This window comes from Lissotriton helveticus, chromosome 12 (assembly GCF_964261635.1).
Source record: "Lissotriton helveticus chromosome 12, aLisHel1.1, whole genome shotgun sequence".
Taxonomy (NCBI): Eukaryota; Metazoa; Chordata; class Amphibia; order Caudata; family Salamandridae; genus Lissotriton; species Lissotriton helveticus.
Window position 1 is genome coordinate 627,281,024 of NC_136073.1, and position 21,289 is coordinate 627,302,312.

The following is a 21,289-nucleotide window of genomic DNA, read 5'->3' on the forward strand; positions in this document are numbered from 1 at the left end:
CCCTTCAAAGTAAAGGAGTAGATGGACAATCCTAAAAAAGATTCGACACAATGGGGCGCCTGGCCCCAACGGTCTAACTGGCTCCCTCTTTAGGGAAGACACAAACTTCTGGAAGTCTAGTCTAGTCTAGTCTGGATATTTGTATTGCGCAACATATCACTTCCCGAGGGAGTCTCATGGCGCATGCGGACAGTCCCAGAAGAAAAAGGTAGGTCTAGAATGGAATTCTTAACTGAAGAGCCATGTTTTCAGTTTTTTTCGAAAGTACATGAGTTCAGTAGTTGTGCGAATGTCTAGGGGGAGTTTGTTCCATAGAGATGGCGCCATAAAGGAAAAGGCGCGTCCGCCATTTCTAGCAGTTAGGACTCTCAGTGGCGTAAGTTGTGACTTGGAACTTGATCTCAGTTGTCGGCCAGGCTGGTACCATGTCAGTTTTTGATTCCAGTATTTTGGTCCTGAGCCATACATGTGTTTATGTACCAAGCACATGGTTTTAAAAATGGCTCTTTTTTTAACAGGGAGCCAATGTAGACTTTTTAGGCATTGCATAGAGGGGGATCGTCTGGGTAGACCCAGGATCAGGCGAGCAGCCGTGTTTTGCACTACTTGCAATTTCCTAATATGGCACTCATTTATGGCAAGGAGAAGAGAGTTACCATAGTCTAGCCTATTTACTATGAGGCCCTGAACCAAAGTTCTGCGTGCTTCTGCTGGTACCCATTTGAAGACCTTACATAGACTCCTCATGATTCCAAAACAGGTGCTTACAGTATGATTTACATGGTCCTTCATAGATAATTTGTTGTCCATACGAAATCCTAGGTTACAGACTGATTCTTTTGGGACGGGGCACTCCCCTAGTTCCGGGGGCCACCAGTCCTGAGTCCAATGTTCGCTTGCTTGTCCAAAGGTCATGATTTCAGATTTGGTGCCATTCAACTGGAGATGGTTTAAACTCATCCAGTTTTTTACCTCTGTCAGGCACATTTTAAAACGCTTTTTGGTGTCATTTACAGCCGGGCCAAGGGTAACCAGTATTTGCGTGTCATCCGCATATGATAACACGTCAAATCCGTATGTCCTGATCAATTTGGCCAAAGGGGCCATGTAAACATTAAAAAGCGAAGGGCTAAGAATAGAGCCTTGCGGCACGCCTCTTGTAACAGGCCGAGTACTGGCCAGGGTCTCACCTATTTGTAGTGTAGTTGTTCGATTTGACAGATAACTGATAAACCATTTTAAAACCTGCCCTTTGACACCACACTCCCACAGTCTTCTAATCAAGATCTGGTGGGAGATGGTGTCAAAGGCAGCCGACAGATCCAGAAGCACCAGAATGCAGGATTGACGTCTGTCTAGAGCAAGTCTGATGTTGTCGGCAACCTCGACTAGAGCTGTTTCCGTGCTGTGAGCAGCACGGAAACCCGACTGTGAGAAGTCGAGTAGGTTGTTTGTCTCAAGATATGTTACCAGTTGTTCGCTTACAAATGCCTCCAGTACTTTTCCTGGGTAGGGCAGCAGGGAGATGGGGCGGTAATTAGATAAGATGTTTGCATCGGCACCGGGCTTTTTCAATAAAGGTTTGACTCTGGCTGCCTTCCAAATTTTGGGAAATTCCGCTTCTATCAGGGATGTGTTTAAAAGGCAGGAAAGAGGAGCTACTAACACTGGTGCAAGAATGGCAAACAGTTTTGAGGTCAACTGATCACTAGGGGAGCCTGATTTGATTTTACGTCCTAATAATATAGTTTTTTCGTTATCCAGCTGATCAAATGTGGACCAGCTCGGGGATGAATCATGCGTATATACCGCTTGAGTCACGTATAGTTTCTGTTCCAGGTGTTGGAGGGATGTATTCTCTGTTTCAAAGGATTTACATATTATCATAATTTTATCATCTAGAAATGTAGAAAGGTTTTCCGTCCATTCATTAGTTTTTGGCATTTCTTGCGGATTTTTAAAGGAGGTAAATTCCTTTAGAATGTGGTAGAGTTCTTTGGACGAGTTCTCGGCTTTGTTTATTCGTTCAGCTATGTGTGTTCTTTTCGCTGATTTTATTTCCCTCATGTACTTAGTATGTAGGGTTTGATAAATTTTACGATTATTAAGATCCTTATGTTTACGCCATGTTTTTTCGGCATTCCTTGTTAAGCTTTTAAGATGTTTTAGTTGGTCAGTGAACCAAGGCGAAACATTTTCCCTACAATGCACCTTTCGAAATGGGGCTATCTTGTCTAGTGTCTTGTGGACTGCAGACTCAAGATACAAGGCTCCAAGATTGACATTTTCATTTATGTTTTTTTGATCTGTCACAAAATTCTCAGAAAAGGCAGCTAAAGTTATTTTTTCATATTTCTACATGATTTTTTATTTTGATTTCTTCCAATTTCTGATCTATGGCTGCTTATAGAAAATTTTATAAGAAAATGGTCAGTCCATAATAATGGAATGGGAGTGGTTAATGAGACATTAGGGGAATTGGTAAATAGAAGATCAAGCGTACGCCCAGCTTGATGGGTAGGGCCTGTGATCTTTTGTGTCAGGTTAAGGGTGTTCATAGCAGAAATTAATTTTTCTGTATCAGTATTGGACAGGTCATCGGCGTGATAGTTAAAATCACCTAATAGTAAAAAATAGTCTGCTGTCAGTGCATGAGGGGCTATGGTTTCTAATAGAATGTTGACAAAGTCTCCTTTATTCCCTGGAGGACGATATAATAATGCACCTTTCCATATTTCTTCTTTTCCTAGTCTATTTGCTTTGAAAATTATGATTTCAGAGTCGTTTACCACAGGGCTTTCTATAATTTGGACATTTATATTCTCCTTGGCTGCTATGAGTACTCCACCACCTTTTCCCTCTGTTCTATCACACCTAATCACGGAATACTGCTGGGGAAAAGCTGTTTGAAGATCAGGGATGGCATACTCATGTAGCCATGTTTCTGATATAAAACATAAGTCCGGTTCTTCAAAATTAAGCAGACTCCATATCTCGAGAGCATGTTTTGGAATGGATCTAGCATTAAAGTATATAGCTGTGTATTTTCCCTGTGGGGGGCTGGCGAATTCGGTTTGGGCATCATCCCTCTTGACGCAGGCGTGGGGGGCTTTCTCAAGATCAGTTAGTAGTTCTTCTGATATTTTAGAGGGGAGGCGATTTAAATCTAACAAATCATTTCGTTCGTACCTGATGTGGAGTGGTGGTGTCCATTCTCAGGGATACGGATACAGTAGAGGGAGCAGATTGAATAGAAGATGGTGGCAAGGCAGCTGGCCGCGTTCTGGCGCGGACGGGCGCAGACGGGCTTGCCTGGGGCGTCCCGCCGGTGCGCCGCTGCGCGCGTCCGCGCCTCCCTCGGTGTTAAGTAGGGAGAGGAGGCCAGATCGACTAGAGCGCTGCCTTTACTTCCGTCTGGGTGAGCGGAAGTGAGTGTGCTGCCAAGATGACCCTCCGCAACAAACGGCATACGCCGCGGCGGACCGAGGTCGGGCAGGGTTACAAATGAATCACTCGTGAAGTCAGTGACTATTGTGAACAAAACAATTTTTAAAAGAAATCATATAATCAATGTTACGGCGCAAAATACAAACAGTGATCTATGATATTTAAAATTGCTCTGGTTCTTTTGGATCACACTAAAATCGGTCTACCTAAAGTGCTTACAGCCCTCGCCGACTACAATGTTAAAAATAAGCTGGTCGCCAACTCGACAAAGTCCAAAATAGTGATCTTTGGCCGCTACCTGAAAAAAAGAACCACGTCTGAGATAGAAAGCTGGCCTAGGGAATCGCTGGGGCTTCTAGGAACAACCAAGGGTAAGGAAGTAGGAGGTCCACGGGAGACAAGTGCAGTGTCTAAACACAGCCGCGGGATACCATTGACTTTCTATTGGAAACGAACAAGTTACAATTTTACAATTTAAGGATACTTCTGAATGGACTGCAATGGAACCCTATTAGACGTAGACAATAGGAGGGCCAATACCCTTGAGACTACCAGAGTACTCGTGTTACCTCACCCACGGAAGCCGGGTGCATAGGTGTCTTTTGGTGTCGGGTTTCGTCGTCGATTTCAATGGAGATCTGCAAAGAAGTGCTGCAGGTGACCAGAGGAAAAGTGTCCGGGTGGATCCAAGGGTGGATCGAAGATCTGAAGAACCTGAAAACAGAAGGGACAGAGCCTGGGTCACTTGCCAGTGACCAGGATGGCGATGGAAAGCTGCCAGCCAATGTCGGGTGACTTCAGGTGAAAAGGTGAAGTTTGTCTCTTCAGCCACGAGGTCCAGGAGGTGTCCAGGACACCCAGGAGCTGGAACCGAGCTGTCCCACATAGGATCTAGTTGACTGCGGTGTCGGTATCTGGATTGGACCCAACAAGCCTTAGCAAACGCAATCCACGCAGGATGTCGAGATTGGCTTTGTTGCAGACAAGCAAGGTCTGTGGCGCTTCTCCTTTGTAGGGAAGCTGGAGCAACCAAGAAAGCAAGTTAGATTCAAAAGGAAGTCTTCCGGGGGCTCACTAGCCAACGGACTAGAACCGGGAAGACAAATCGAGCTGAAATGCAAAAGCGGGGCCCACGGGACACTCGTGGAGTGTGTGCCTCTGAGCTTCGGTGCAAATGGTGCTCTGGGCTGGGGCTTCAAATACCCCAATGCACAACTTCGTGAAACCTCGGGAAGTCGGTGCAGGTAGCAAAAAGCGGGATGTCCAGGAGTTCCGGTCCCACGTCTCTCGTGTCCGCCACAGGTCTCAGCTTTGCTGTGAGCGAAGGTCGGGGTCAGAGATGTCTGGAAGTCCGTGTCCTGTGTCGCAGATTCTACGGGATCCAGAGGGAGCCTCGAAAATACAGACTGGCAAAGATGCTGTTGGTGCCAGTTTGAACAGGGTGGTCACTCCTTGACCACAAGGGAGATGTCTTCCGTCTTCCAGTCGAAATGGAATGCCGAAGGTCCAGGATTTATGTTTCAGAGTTTCGTCCAGGGTAATCTAAAGTCTTAGGGACTGGGATTCTATACTTATACTAAGTTTAGGGGCTGGACTACCTTTAAGGTCCCTCCTATGGGTGGACCTGGGAAGGGGGTGGTTACACCCCTTTCCCTTTGTCCAGTTTCGCGCCAGACCTGGGGCAGAGTGCCCCAGCAACCGGTTTGAACTGGGAAATGCATGGAGCACCTTGTGTGCCCCAGGCAGTGTCTGGAAAGCATTCAGTGAATGCAGCCCTCCATGCCCCAATACACAAAAGCCTGTCTGGGGAGGTGCCAGCACCTCCTTGGACAAGAAACCTATTGTCCAGTCCTCCCCTGCTGGAGTTTTGTCCAGCAGCAGGAGGGCAGACTCGTGTCTGTGGCAGCAGCATCCATTTTGTGATGCTGAGGCTCTGTTTAACTTTAACCGGGTTTACCAGTAACTACATGCTTTCTCCCTCTAGAAGGGTGGAATGCTACCCCTGCCACCAGGACTGGGGGGGGGGGGGGTAGTATTCCAAAGTGTACGACACCTTACACAACATGTTTTGATAAAGCCAAACCAAAGTTAGCATTAACCGCGAGGATTATAATGCACTTAAGAGTACATGGTATGGCTATATCATAGAACAGCTATAAGGAGATGGTTCTGAAAGATGCAGAGGGGCTCAGCTCATGCTAGGGCACCCTCTCACATAATACCAAGCACTCTGCCTCCAGGATTGTCAAGGCCTGCCTTAGGAGGGACTTATAGGTGTGTATATATATATATATATATATATATATATATATATATATATATATCCGCACAAAAGAGAAAGCATCCCATTTGAGGAGCCACTGCAGGAAGATGAAAATCCTTTATTGAGGGACTTGCGCAATGCAGCAACCAACATGAAGGATCCCTTCATAAAATACAACGCCCAACGCGTTTCGAACAGCCAAGTGTTCTTGTTCACGGGCACTAGAAACTGGTTCTGGCAGTCTTGATGGAAACACCCTGATAAGTCAAACTTGCCCCGCCTCTTTGGTAGAGTGCCGCTAGGCATGCTGGAGCTCGTGGTTCACATCGTATTGCCCCAGTGGGCGCCACCAAAGTCAGCAAATATTCGAAATATAAAACCCCAGTGGGTGAAAGTCAGCTTCCGAGGATGCTACCTGCATATTAACAAGTTTACTCAAACGGTCTTTCTGCTCCATCTCGCTCGACTTGTGACGAGCGCTGGATCTGTCATGAAAAACAGCGGGCTTCCTCGCGACCGGGACCGGCCGCCATATAACCACACAAAAGAGAAAGCATCCCATTTGAGGAGCCACTGCAGGAAGATGAAAATCCTTTATTGAGGGACTTGCGCAATGCAGCAACCAACATGAAGGATCCCTTCAAAAAATACAACGCCCAACGCGTTTCGAACAGCCAAGTGTTCTTGTTCACGGGCACTAGAAACTGGTTCTGGCAGTCTTGATGGAAACACCCTGATAAGTCAAACTTGCCCCGCCTCTTTGGTAGAGTGCCGCTAGGCATGCTGGAGCTCGTGGTTCACATCGTATTGCCCCAGTGGGCGCCACCAAAGTCAGCAAATGTTCGAAATATAAAACCCCAGTGGGTGAAAGTCAGCTTCCGAGGATGCTACCTGCATATTAACAAGTTTACTCAAACGGTCTTTCTGCTCCATCTCGCTCGACTTGTGACGAGCGCTGGATCTGTCATGAAAAACAGCGGGCTTCCTCGCGACCGGGACCGGCCGCCATATAACCACACAAAAGAGAAAGCATCCCATTTGAGGAGCCACTGCAGGAAGATGAAAATCCTTTATTGAGGGACTTGCGCAATGCAGCAACCAACATGAAGGATCCCTTCAAAAAATACAACGCCCAACGCGTTTCGAACAGCCAAGTGTTCTTGTTCACGGGCACTAGAAACTGGTTCTGGCAGTCTTGACGGAAACACCCTGATAAGTCAAACTTGCCCCGCCTCTTTGGTAGAGTGCCGCTAGGTGGAGCAGAAAGACCGTTTGAGTGAACTTGTTAATATGCAGGTAGCATCCTCGGAAGCTGACTTTCACCCACTGGGGTTTTATATTTCGAACATTTGCTGACTTTGGTGGCGCCCACGAAATTTTTTTTTTGTTTTTTTGCGTGGGTAGCGCCCGGTTCGCGAACCGGGAAGCGTTCTGGGCAGCGTACTATAATGAAAAATGAATGATAGACTTTTTAAATACTGTATGTTAATTGATTGTTGGTTTTGTTGATTATTTTTAAATTTTTTTATTTTTTAAGTAATTATTTATTATTGTGATTGTGTTTCAAAATTTAATAACATTTCTAACATTTAACTAGTTTATGAATTACATATAAAAATGATTAAAGACTCAAACAATTTTTTAATATTACATACAATTTTATTTTTCAGATTGTTTTTCAAAATTTAATAGAACGTCTAGCATTTGACTGTCCGATATGTCCTCTTGTTGAGTGAACATAAGTTCCCACATTTGACCGTCATCATAATGGAGTAAATGATCGACAGATTCTACACATTGAAGTAATTCATAGTCCCGTGACTCATCCATGAATTCTAAGTCATCAATGGGTTCCATAACTTGTTCATTGTTGCTGTCCAGAACAATTTCGAAGGAAACATTCTGCTCACCTTCCATTTTATTGCTGTAATTTGCATAAAAAATAAATATATCAGTAGTGATAGGGCACTGTTGGGTTTAAGTTCACACAGGTACTTGTGAGTTTATAACAGAGAAGTAATCTATGGGCACTGTATGGTTTCAGGCGTGAAGTAGTACTATTAAAAAGTGCCTGTGAAGAAGCCTAAGTAAATTCATAATTATACCACAGAAACCTAAATCAATCCATAATTATAATAAAGAAGCCTTTCTCAATGTCTAACTCTTACAGAGGGATAGTAGAAGAAGCCTAAGTAAATTCATAATTATACCACAGAAACCTAAATCAATCCATAATTATAATAAAGAAGCCTTTCTCAATGTCTAACTCTTACAGAGGGATAGTATATAACTATCTGAAAATGTTTTCAAATTTATAAAATAATATCTCACCTTCTAAAAACAAGTTTAAGTTGTGAGTGAAAATGATCTTGCAATGTAATTCAGGAAGTAGTAGTCAAAATGGCTGTGTTTCTCTCTCTTTCTTTATATATATTCAGGTACATAACCAATCAAATGTCAGGTAAAAAAAGTAGAAAATGAAAGTAACATTTTCATTGGTTGTCAATTCCAACACTTCAGATGTGTTTTGTGAAGTAATTTACCTCAGGGTATTTAGAGAGGTCTACAGGCTAAATGGTTAAATGGAATTTCAATCAAATTTGTGAAAATGGTAGACATTGGTATGTAGTATGAGGTAATCTATATTTGGTGAAATTGTCTCCAGTCGCTTTTCTGTAAACTACTTTCCCACCTTTTTTGATGGTGCGCTTCCCAGGGAGCGACCCGGTACGCGAACTGGTGAGCGCCCCGGTTCGCGAACCTTAAGCGTTACGGGAGTCCACCATTTTGTGTTTCGGTCGAATTAAGATACAAGATGGAGGGCAAATAATGTTCAGAATGGGTAGAAGGGGGCACGGTAGACTTATCTTGACCCCCTAGGTTTTCTGAGGGTGGCTGAGGAGGCCCATATGTGCGAATTTTTTTTTTTTTTTTTTAAATTTAGCGAGGTTAGCTCCCGGTTCACGTACCGGGAAGCACCCCAGGGAGCGTACTTTGTTGAAAAATAGTGAAAAAAGTTAGAGTAAAATAATAATTGTGAGTGATCAGATGTAGGGTAGCTCTGAGAAGAGCTTTTGGGTTTATGGTACATTTAGGTACTTATAAGTAGGTACCAATGCACAGTCTTAAATTCAGAATGAAAACTCTGTTGCCCTCATCTGAGAAGTGAACTCCATCTCCTCTGTAGATATCTTGCATGTAGTAACGCAAGTTATTGTTGTACAGGGAGCCCATTCCATGGTCTCTCATGTAAGCTGAAACAGATTTGTTTACATGCTTCCTCGACTTCTCAATTTGTGGACAAAATTGGTTTGACCACCTCCATTTCTGTCTTTGGCATATATTTGAATATACCAAGGCAGTCTGAGGAAAAAGTGCCATCAATTGCTCAAAGGTGTCCTTTAAAAGCATTTCCAGACCTACCCCAGTCAAAGTGCCCAAATCATTACCTCCACAGTGCACAATTAACAGGTCAGGTTTTGGCAAATGCATAAAGGTTTTCACCAATGGTATCAATTGGTGACATTTTAATCCTCTGTGGCCAAACCACTTAATTTCCACATCTTGTAAATTGAGGTTAGGTAAATTCCTGTTCTCAGCATACCTCTGAGCCCAATAGATGTAACTATGTCCAACAATCCAGACAGAAAACATGGTGAGAGAAGGTTCTCCTGCAGTCAGATGAAGTGTGGCAATGAAATGGCAGTTGAAAAAATAAGAGTTTAAAATGAAAAAAACTGTGGAGTTTCTGTGTTAATGAAGCAGTAACAGTGATTGGTGGAATTTGATTGCTGAAAACAGAAAGTTAGGGTGCATGGATGAGTTGTTTGAAAGATGTATTTTGAGTGGTCAGGAAAAAATCATTAAATGAAAGAATGCACTGGATATGAGGTGCACTGAGAGTTCAGAGTTCAATTGCAACATTGTTGTGTGAACTTGCAAACACCAGAAGTCTTCCAAGAGGTGGTTGCCATGCAGAAAAGGCAGAAAGGGCAGAGGGGGGAAGGGTTTTCATTTGAAAAAAAGTGAGGGAAGAGTTTTGATTGGGTGACATGAGAGATATGTGTGAAGAATTACAGCATTTCTGTGCTTTTGATAGCTGCAGACTTTGGAGTGCATACCTTTTGCTCTGCTGAAGACAAATTGGTGTGTTTCTGAGACTGTTTTCAAACTCAAAGTATTTGCTAAGGTGAGAAAATATTTCTTTAATTTAGATAGAGAATAGTGTGCTTTAAGGAGAAAATTATGAAGAAAGTTGTGTTTTTCAAATGTTGCTTTGTCTCAAGTGTTTTACAAATAGATTTTGTTTCTTTGAGAAAATGTAATTGGAGAAAATGTGAAGTATTAGTACTGACAGGGTGTTTTTCTGCATAGGAGCTGTGGAGTCTTTTCAAATTATGACTAGAAATTCGTTTTTGAGGAAAATTAATGGTTATAATATTTCTGACAAGGACATAATGGTGTATGCTTCTTTATAATGCAATTGACTGTCTCTGATGTTATTTTTCCCATTTTAATGTAAGACCTTTCTCTGTGGCGCAAATTGCTTGTAAATATGCTCCCACCTGTGCATGGCAAATTTAGATTTTGAATGTTTGTGTTACATAGCCATGTTAAAAGTGATACAAACATGCTGCAAAGGCAATCAAAAAACGCTTTTATGTGTCTTAAGGACATTTGATGTCATTTTTCCCATATTACATTAAAAGACCTTTCTCCGTGGGGCACATTCCTTGTAAATATGGTTACACTTGTGCATGGTAAATTTAGATTTTGACTGTTTGAGTTACATAACCATGTTAAAAGTGACCCAAAAAAATTGCAAAGGCTTTCAAAAAACACTTTCATGTGTCTTAAGGACATTTTAAGTCATTTCCCTGTGGGCAGTGTTTTCAAATTATGAGTTGAAAATCGTTTTTGAGGTAAAGGAATGTTGTTAATTTTTATGTGCGCCATATGCCCCCAAATTTCTTTTTCAGGGGTGCAGCAGGGTGTTCTTGAGACACCCCTGCACCTTTGGAAAAATTCCTAATTTGCGATGAGCTAATTGCTAATCGCAAATTGCACCTTCATTCCTATGGGCATCCTGGCCCATGGAAATGAATGGGTAATTTGCAATTAGCAATTTGCTCATCGCAAATTAGGAATGGTAAAGAATCGCTATTTATTCTTTAAAATTCGCTATTTTGGAAATGCAAAATAGTTTGATGATACATATGGCGGTTGATCTCTAACAAGATAAGAAGCTTAGGGATACATTTATGATGACTGGCGCAATGAAGTGGACATCACTTACTTCATTGGTAGAGCTCTACATGTATTATCTCCTCTGTATTCTTCATCAAGCGTAACTTTAATCTGCAATCCTGAGTAGGCCTCACCTTAAACAAACCTCTGGATAGGCCACACCTTATCGTCATCATGAATTAATCATTTAAAATGCTAGGGACAGATTTATGATAGGTGTATGCCTCTTTTGCGCCACTTACAAAACACTGCCCATGGGGAAATGACTTAAAATGTCCTTAAGACACATGAAAGTGTTTTTTTAAAGCCTTTGCAATTTTTTTGGGTCACTTTTAACATGGCTATGTGACTCAAACAGTCAAAATCTAAATTCACCATGCACAGGTGGGAGCATATTTACAAGGAATGTGCTCCATGGGGAAAGGTCTTATAATGTAATATGGGAAAAATGACATCAGAGACAGTGAAATGCCTTATAAAGAAGCATACACCATTATGTCCTTGTCATAAATTTACAAACCATTCCTTTTCCCTAAAAAGGATTTTCAAATCAAAATTTGAAAACACTGCACATGTGGAAATGACTTAAAATGTCCTTAATTCAAAATTTGCTATTCCTTATTTTGCGATTGCACTGAAGGATTTGCAAATTTTGCGATTCCTTAAATGCAATGTATCAAACAAAAAATATGTAAAAAATGACATTAAGGATTTGGAAACTACCACCAACTTCTAGTTTGTGGTAATTTGCGAATTCTTTTCAAAAAGCTTTTTTTCCAAAAAACAAAAGGTGCCATATGACGCCAATACATGTCCTTAGGGCATGTATGTGCGCCATATGCCCCCAAATTTCTTTTTCAGGGGTGCAGCAGGGTGTTCTTGAGACACCCCTGCACCCTTGAAAAAATTCCTAATTTGCGATGAGCTAATTGCTAATCACAAATTGCACCTTCATTCCTATGGGCCTACTGGCCCATGGAAATGAATGGGTAATTTGCAATTAGCAATTTGCTCATTGCAAATTAGGAATGGTAAAGAATTGCTATTTATTCCTTAAAATTCGCTATTTAGGAAATGCAAAATAGTTTGATGATACATATGGCGGTTCATCTGTAACAAGATAAGAAGCTTAGGGATACATTTATGATGACTGGCGCAATAAAGTGGACATTACTTACTTCATTGGTAGGCCTTTACATGTATTATCTCCTCTGTATTCTTCATCAAGCGTAACTTTAATCTGCAATCCTGAGTAGGCCTCACCTTAAACAAACCTCTGGATAGGCCACACCTTATCGTCATCCTGGATTAATCATTTAAAATGCTAGGGACAGATTTATGATAGGTGTATGCCTCTTTTGCGCCACTGTGCGTCACTTTTATGATGCAGCGGCGGTGCAAAAGATTTGCTATGAGGCGACAAAATTACAAATTGATGCATTTAGGCAGATGTGTCATGGTGTAAAAAAAACGTGCCACATGAAACTGATGCAGCAGTGATGCAAAAGATGCACCATGTTGCAAGACAGGCCTCACTTGGGGCCATATGTATCAAGCTAATTAGCATTCGCAAAGATCAAAATTCTGCAAATTTCGGCCTTTGTGAATGCTAATTAGACAAATGGTATGTATCAAACAAGTTTGATGCAAAATAAGGAATAGCAATATTTGCTATTCCTTATTTTGCGATTGCACTGAAGGATTTGCAAATTTTGCGATTCCTTAAATGCAATGTATCAAACAAAAAATATGTAAAAAATGACATTAAGGATTTGGAAACTACCACCAACTTCTAGTTTGTGGTAATTTGCGAATTCTTTTCAAAAAGCTTTTTTTCCAAAAAACAAAAGGTGCCATATGACGCCAATACATGCCCTTAGGGCATGTATGTGCGCCATATGCCCCCAAATTTCTTTTTCAGGGGTGCAGCAGGGTGTTCTTGAGACACCCCTGCACCCTTTTTTTTTTTTTTTTTTTTTTTGGTGTAAGAATTTTATTGCACTTTTGTTCATTACATACAAGATAAATCAGGTAACAACAATAGCCTGCCTGCCTACATCCTCATGGGCCGGCGTTCAGCAATCACTATCAACAATCATATTGTGAGATGTACACAGCCCATCAGCCGACATCCAGAGGACCGGCGGCGCCTTGTTAGTAAGTGTCCAGTCGCACTCCAGTGCCATAGCCGCTGTCTGTTGCATTAATAATCTCACTTTTCCAGTTTTCTTTTCCGTAAACTTATATGTAACTTAACTGTATATTCCCCAACTTGTAGTACCCTCCCTGCATCTTCCCCCCCGCATCCCAGCCTCCTCCCTCCCAGGTGCCAGCACTGTTACATTCGTTCTTCCTATGTTGCCTCCATCAGAAGACCAATTACATCACTTCCGATTCTGAATCTGAGTTTCCATGTGCGAGTAGATAGTCACGTAGGTACCCCCAGTAGTCTTTGGGCCTCGAGCCAATCGGTAGTTCTTCCTCGTACGTGTTGAGCGTGTCTCGGCAATATACCATGTCTACAATCCAGCGTTTCACCTCAGGTGCCCTTTTACTATTCCAATGGATGGACACCCTCCTCTTTGCTAACAGGAGGGCAACTGCACAGAATTTACGCCTCAGGGCTCTCAAATTCGGAGTTATACCCAATAAACAAATTTTCGCTTCACACGGCATGTTAACCCCCAACATTTCATTCAAAACTAGCATGACTTGTTCCCAATATCCCGCCACCTTTCTGCAGTGCCATGCCAGATGCATGAAGTCCGCATCCGCTTGTCCGCACCGGCAGCAGTTGGAATCTTCCCGCAGGCCATGTTTGTGCAGCCTCTGGGGGGTGTGGTAGACCTGGTGTAGATATTTGTAATGTATTATTTTCAAATTGCCGTTGGGTGTCAGCATACCCGTAAGCATGCATGCGGTGTCCCATTCTACCTCTGTCAGGGGTTCTGCTAGCCCTGCACTCCATCTTTCCCTGGCCTTTAGTGTATCGTGTCCCACCGCCCCTTGTGTACTCGCATACAGTTTGGACACCATGTGTGAGGCTTTGGGCGTAGTTAAGAGCAGTTGTAGAGGCACCAGGGTCGGTGGCTCCTCTGGAAACGTTGGGTAGTGCTCTCGTATCGCTCGCTGCAGCCTGTAGAAGTTAAATGTAAACAGCGGTGATGGGTTCACGATGTAGTGCAGCTTATCTAGTGTCTGGAATTCTCCATCTTTGTATAGGTCCCCTACTGTGTCTATTCCCGCCTGCCTGAGTAGATCCATGCCAACCCTTTCCTGTGTCACAGAGAGGGCTGGATGGTGTGCTAGTGGGAGCGCGGGTGCGTATAGTGGCAGGCACCTTGTTGCCTTGCCTATTAGCCGCCAAGCCTCAGTGGTCGCATTGATTGTATTAATATCCCGATCGTGTAGCCTGGTGCGTTTGTGTGTGAGTATATTTGCCAAGGGAATCGGGTCCGAGTCGCCCGCCTCCACCGCAACATGTGTCAGGAAGGGCACTTCATGATACCAAAAATGTGCGTATTGCGCTTGCGCGCACAAGTAATAAAGGTAAAAGTCTGGGACCCTGAACCCCCCCCTGGCATACGGCAATGTCATGGTGTGCAGTTCCATCCGCGCCTGCTTGCCCGCCCATAGTAAGTTAAGCACTAGCGTTTTGATATTGCGGAAGACCGCGGCGGGGGGTTTTATTGGGATGTTGTTGAACAAATAAAGAAATTTCGGCAGGAGCACCATTTTTATTATCGCTGCCCTGTCCGCCAAAGAGAGAGGCAGTCTGTTCCATTTCTTGATTTTATCCTCCAGGGTTGCTATCGCCCTCCCGTAGTTCGTCCTAATGACCACCTCCGGGTCTCTGTGGAACCATACGCCCAAGTATTTAGTTGGTCCGTCTTGCCACTCCAATGGATAGTCAAGTTTGGTCGGTGTCGTGCTGTCAGTTAGCGCTATCACCAGTGACTTGTCCCAGTTTATCTGTAGGCCTGCTTGGTAACCAAATTTTATATATTCCCGCAGCAGGGGATTGAGGTGCTGGTCCGGGTGTTTAACATATAACACCATGTCATCTGCGTATAATGAGATGTGTATGGGTCGGGAGGGCATTTGAATCGCTGAGTGGTGGTAGTGTTGTCGGATTTTGCAGGCTAGCGGTTCTAGGACCAGAGCGAAAAGCATCGGTGAGAGTGGACACCCCTGTCTGGTACCTCTGCAAATTTGTATGGGTTCTGATATGTATCGGTTCACTCTTATGCGTGCCGTTAAGTCTGTGTAGAGCATCGCTATCCACCCTTGAAATATCTGGGGGAACCCCATGCGCGTCAACACCGCGTGTATGAAGGGCCAGCCTATTGTGTCGAATGCCTTGGCTGCATCTAATAGTACTGCCACAGCTTTCGTTTCCGGTGCCAGATAGTGCGCCAATGCGAACAGCGTCCGGGTGTTGTGTGTGGTGGCCCTGTCTGGAATGAATCCTGACTGGTCGGGTCTAACCAAAAGAGACATGAGTGGCTTCAGCCTATCAGCCAGCAGACTTGCTATAATTTTGGTATCTACATTTAACAAAGATAACGGACGGTAGGAGTCGCATTTAGTTGCGTCCTTGCCCGGCTTTAGCAGTGTGATAAGCAGGGCCTCCCTCAGTGACGCTGGCAACTTCTGTGCCTCGTGCGCCATCCCGTACATTCGCACTAGGTGCGGCGCAAGGAGGTCTACGTACGCTTTATAGAATTCCGCTACAAATCCATCAGGGCCCGGTGCTTTGTTGTTTGGTAGGCGCCTAATGGTGTCCGTGACTTCCTCTACCGTTACGGGGCGTTCTAGGTATTTTCTATGCCCATCCGCTAACCACGCCAATTCAATGTCTTCCATGTATTTCAGTAAGTCATGTTGGGACGGCGAGGGGCGTGCCTCGTATAGTGTGCCATAAGTGTCCATGAATGCTCGCAGAATACCCTTAGTGTCCGTGACCGACTCCCCGGTGCTAGTGGTTATGGACGTGACAGTATGTGGTGTTTTGCCTGCGCATATCTTTGCGGCTAGTTCCCTGCCGGGTCTACCCCCCTCTCCGTACCTTCTCGCTGTGGCTCGTTTTGTGACGTAGTTAAGTTCGTCCGTAGCAAACGTAGCATGTTCCGTCAGTAGCGACTGGATATCCCCTAGTAGCTTGGTGTCTCCCGTCTGTGTGTAGGATTGTTCTAGCTTTTGTATGGCCTGTTCCCTCGTGTGCAGTTGGCGTCTGATATCCTTCAATATGCCCGAGGCCGTACTGAGGCAGACTCCCCGGATATTGGCCTTACAGGCCTCCCACAACAGACCTGGGTCTTCCGTGGTCGGGCCGTTGAGGTCGAAGTAGTCCCCTATCGCCTTGCGTATGGTGGATGCGTATATAGGGTCTTTCAATGAGGCTGCATTAAAGCGCCAGGTGAAGGGTGGTGGGTCGTAGTGTGGGATGTCGACTTCCAAAAGCACCGGACTGTGATCTGACATTGTGCGTGGCAAGTGTGTGATGTCCACAACCCATGGGAGTATTGCTTGTGTGCCCAACCAGTAATCCAACCTGGACCAACTGTTGTTTGCTGCGTTTACGTGTGTCGCTACTGCCTCTCCTGGGTGACGAATTCGCCACAGATCCGCCAACTGTATGTCTGCCATCACCTCTTTTACCATGGCCCTGGCTTTCCCATGTTGTTCTGCGGTGTGAGCTGCTCTGTCTAGAGTGTCCTGTAGTGTAACATTAAAATCACCTCCCCACAGTACCTGCTGCGTCTGCATGTTTGCAATGTTGTGCCAGACCTTGCTGTAAAACCCTGGGTCATCTATATTTGGGCCGTATGTGTTCACCAATAAAATCTGCTGTCTCCTAAGTCTGCCTGCTAACATAACGCTCCGCCCTTCTGCGTCTCTATGCACTTCTGTGACCTCAAAGCCCGTCCCCCTCCTGATCAATATGCTCACTCCCCGTGAGTACGTGGAGTAGTTAGAGTGAACCACAGTCTCAGCCCATCTATCCCCCAGCTTGGAAGTGCCGTTGCGGTCTAGGTGCGTTTCCTGCAAGAAAACAATGTTAATGTGCAGTCTATCAAAATATGCAAATAATCGTCTGATCTTCCTTGGGTTTCCTAGGCCCCTAACATTCCACGTTAGGAATTTCAGCGTGCTACTACGTGACATGAGTGCGTGTATGGCGATGGTTCGCACATTGCAGTTGGTCAGATGTCATGGTATATCCCGCATGTGTGGTGCCATGGTGTGCCTCTTGCCGCATCGACAACATTTTACACAGTTTGTAAACAGTAAGTACATTCCAGCATATCCCCAAGGAGTTCGCCATGATTCTGAGATGCAGAGGATGCAGTCGGTTAGCTATCGATCCCCCCCCCCTCCCCCCACCCACTTCAGCGCCCAAACTGTGCCAAAGCCATCCCTGAGTAAAATCTAACTGTAACTTAAACAGTAACTTATATGTCCAACAGAGTTCGGGGTACTCCCGCCTGGGGGTGTCACCAGGTTCACACATCTCCACCCACATAGTGGATGTGGACGGTCGTAAGTGCGTGAGAGTATAGCGTGCTTGTTACCTCCCCCAGCCCCCCTCCTCCCACCAATCATAATGGCATCTTACAGTGATACATCACAACGGGTCCAGGCTCCCCCATGTCTCTAGTTCCGGCGTATATCTGGGCCATGCCGCTCAATGCGTGTATGTCCCTTTTATGGGAATCCGTTACATCAACAGGTCGGCTATGGTCATGGCTATTCGTTCTCCGCCCCATATCCTGGCAGCCGGCCAACCCGATCCTCCATACCAATAATGTCGTTTCGCATACTCACAGTTGACGTGTCAGTTCCTCGGCTCTACAGCCATCAGGGCCACTTTTACTTGACGTTTGCAAATGCCAACCACATATGACCTGCGTCACCAATGTGGCCTCTATGGTCCATGCGAAAGTCTGCCGGCCAAACTGTTTCTAGCCAGTCGCTGCACAGTGGCGAAGACCTTAAGTTCATCTTGCTGGTTAGCGTCTTTCCCCGCTCATTCCACGTCACTGGTCGGTTCCGTCCTTTCTTGCTGTTTCCTCCTCTTGCCTTGTTGTTTGACAAAGTCCTGTGCTGCTTGCACCGTTTGTAGTATGACTGGTTTCCCGCCAGTCATGACTTTGAGCTTCGCCGGATATAGCATGGCGTACTCCATTCCAAGTTCCCTGAGCTTCTTCTTGACCGGAGCGAATTCCTTTCTGGCCAGTTGCACCGCCATAGTGTGGTCTGGGTAAAACTCTAGCGTGTTCCCCTGGTGCGTTATTTTCCCCATTTCTCGTGCCAGCCTTAGGACCGTGTCTCTGTCCCTGTAATTTAGCATGCGGGCAATAATCATGCGCGGGGTAGCTCCGGGCTTTGGTACGGGCGCCAGCGACCGATGCGCTCTTTCCACCAGGAAAACTGCAGATAGTTTGTCGGCACCAAAGATTTCTTGCAGTAGGGTCTCTACATAGGTCTCCATCTTTCCTGTGTTTGTGGATTCCGGCAGACCCGAAATCCGCACGTTGTTCCGCCTGGACCTGGCTTCCTGGTCTTCAACTCTCGCTCGCAGGTGTTCTACCGTCTTCTCCAGGCCAGCACAGGTCTTGGTTGTGGTGGTCTGGTCATCTTCCAGCTTCGAGACCCGCTGCTCCGCCTCGGTGAGGCGTCCGTCATGTTGTTCGATTTTCGCCGCCATGTTGTCGACTCTTTGCACCACGCTGTCGAGTTTTCCGTGCATTTCTTGCAAACTTTGCTGTATTGCTCGCAGTACTGACTCCATGCCTGCCCCTTCCGTTGAGTCCTGGCCCCCCTCCACCTCCAGGTCAGTCGCGGTACTTTTTCCCTGGATCCGCTTTTCAAATTGGATCTTGGTTTGATTTCGGTCAGGTTTCCCCATTTCAGGGTGCTGTTTGGACGGGTGCAGTTCAGTAAATTTTGGGCTGCTGCCCGATGTCGCGTTGGCAGCGGAGATTGCTCGAGGCACCGACACTGCCGCCCCCCCTCTTGTCGATCTGGTGGTCATCTAGCGCCTGAATGGACTTAGGCGCCCGATCCAGCCGCCTCCGTCCCCCTCTGGTGGCGGTGTCGCTGTCCGGGCTGTTGAGGCACTACAAGGGCGGTATTTCCTAGCCCCACAACCCGCTGTGTGCAGGGGGGCAGCCCCACGTGGGCGGCGTGGCCCGTGCTGTTACTAGATGTAGGTGCTGCTGTGCATAGCTCTCAGGCTCCCCGCGCAGTTCCTGGGCAGTCCGCTCACCTCCGATGTTGAGACCTCCAGCGTGGTCCCGCTGATAGCGCCGGTGCCGAGGATATCGCCGGGGGCCTCCTCTCAATGCCGGTACTCATTTGCATCACGCGCAGGCTGCTTACTCTGAGTTGCCGTCCGGCGGGATCGTCCGCCGTCTCCTCCTGTCAGGTGCGTTTCACGGGCGCCGCCATCTTGCCCGCGGTGGAACGCACGCTCGTCCGGTGTGGCGCTGTGTCCATGGGGCCTTCACGAGCTTCGCCGCCGCCGCGCTGATGGTCAGTGGCCTCACATCCGGCGGCGCTGGGTGTGCACCGCCAACGCCTTGCCTCTGGAGCCCCGGTATACACCCAACCGCCAGGCGTCTGGAGCGGCCATTTTGGCGATGTCACTGCTCGGGCCGAGTTGTCCGCTGATTCTTCCTCGCACCGCATATAACGCCCTGCAGCAGTTTCTCGGGACGATGTCCTCACCTTCCGACGCCCAAATCTGCCATCTCCGCTCAGTTTTGTGGGATTACAAGGGGCTAAAGGCCGCTATTTACACGACCGTTCGGCGGAGCTGACAAGCTAGTCAGCCATTCCGCAGTGCGCCCTCTAGCGCCCCACACCCCTGCACCCTTGAAAAAATTCCTAATTTGTGATGAGCTAATTGCTAATCACAAATTGCACCTTCATTCCTATGAGCCTCCTAGCCCATGGAAATGAATGGGTAATTTGCAATTAGCAATTTGCTCATTGCAAATTAGGAATGGTAAAGAATTGCTATTTATTCCTTAAAATTTGCTATTTAGGAAATGCAAAATAGTTTGATGATACATATGGCGGTTCATCTGTAACAAGATAAGAAGCTTAGGGATAGATTTATGATGACTGGCGCATCACCAGGGATGTGCCAGTCATCCTGCGCCGCTGTTCCGCCACCCATGGTGTGCTGCATTTACAATGCGGCGCAGCATGGGGCAAAAATGGCACAGATGCGTGACGTATCTGTGCTGTAAAGGTGGCGCATTGCTGGAGTTGTATTGCAAGTGTGATGCAGCTCCAGCAAGGCTCAGAGGTGCCCCATCTCCACAATTTTGCGTCAAGACCTATGCCTGCTTAAAGCAGGCGCAGGGTTTTGACGCAGCTTTCTCCTATCTGATTGTAAATGCGGCACACCATGGGTGGCAGAGCAGCGGTGCACGTTAACTGGTGCATGCCTGGGGATGTGCCATTTAACATAAATCTGCCCCTTTACATTTAAGTATCTGCAGGGGACACAGAGTCGGTGAGGCTTATCCAAGGTTAAGAAGAGATGAGTCCTGTTCACTGAAAAATTAGACATAGGCTTCACCTGCTCAGCATCGCTGGACATGGCTAAATAATAGCTGCAAAATGTTACTCTTGTTAAACAATTTTACTATTATAATCTCTGAGATTTGTCTCTTACTCTGCAACATCTCATTGTTGTTATCTTTCTTTAAAGATAAAGACAACATCAACATGAGCGATAATCTGCAATCAGTTGATTTTGACCTCATCATTGAACTTGTAATTGAAACATCAGTGGATGTTGATCCCTTGGATAATTTAAATCCTGAGGATGAAGAAGAACGTGATGAGGATGCAGATTTGTCCGAATTATATGACATAGGGTGGGAAGCTGACCTGCTTGAGCCTATGGAACTATAAACATTTATTTTAAAATTTTATAATAAAAAAAAGTAAAAATGTAAACCGTTTAATTTAAAAATAAAGACACCTTCAAAAACAGGTTATGTGTAGTGTCTTCAATAAAATATTAAAATAGGCTCATAAAATTAGATCAGATTCACATATAAGATAGCACAGGTAACATGATTATAAATTCCATTTCTTTTCTGCTATTTCTGTATTCTAAAATTGCCATGCACTAAAAAATCTTATATGTAAAAATGTAAAGTAGTGTTTTAAGTTTTTGATTACTGTTATTGATGTACTGTTGGGTAATAGTGGTTAATAACATTTTTTAATATATTTTACCACAGATTCAACTGCAGATCATTTCAACATTTCACCATGCCAACGAAAGAAAGACTGAGAAAGGCTGCA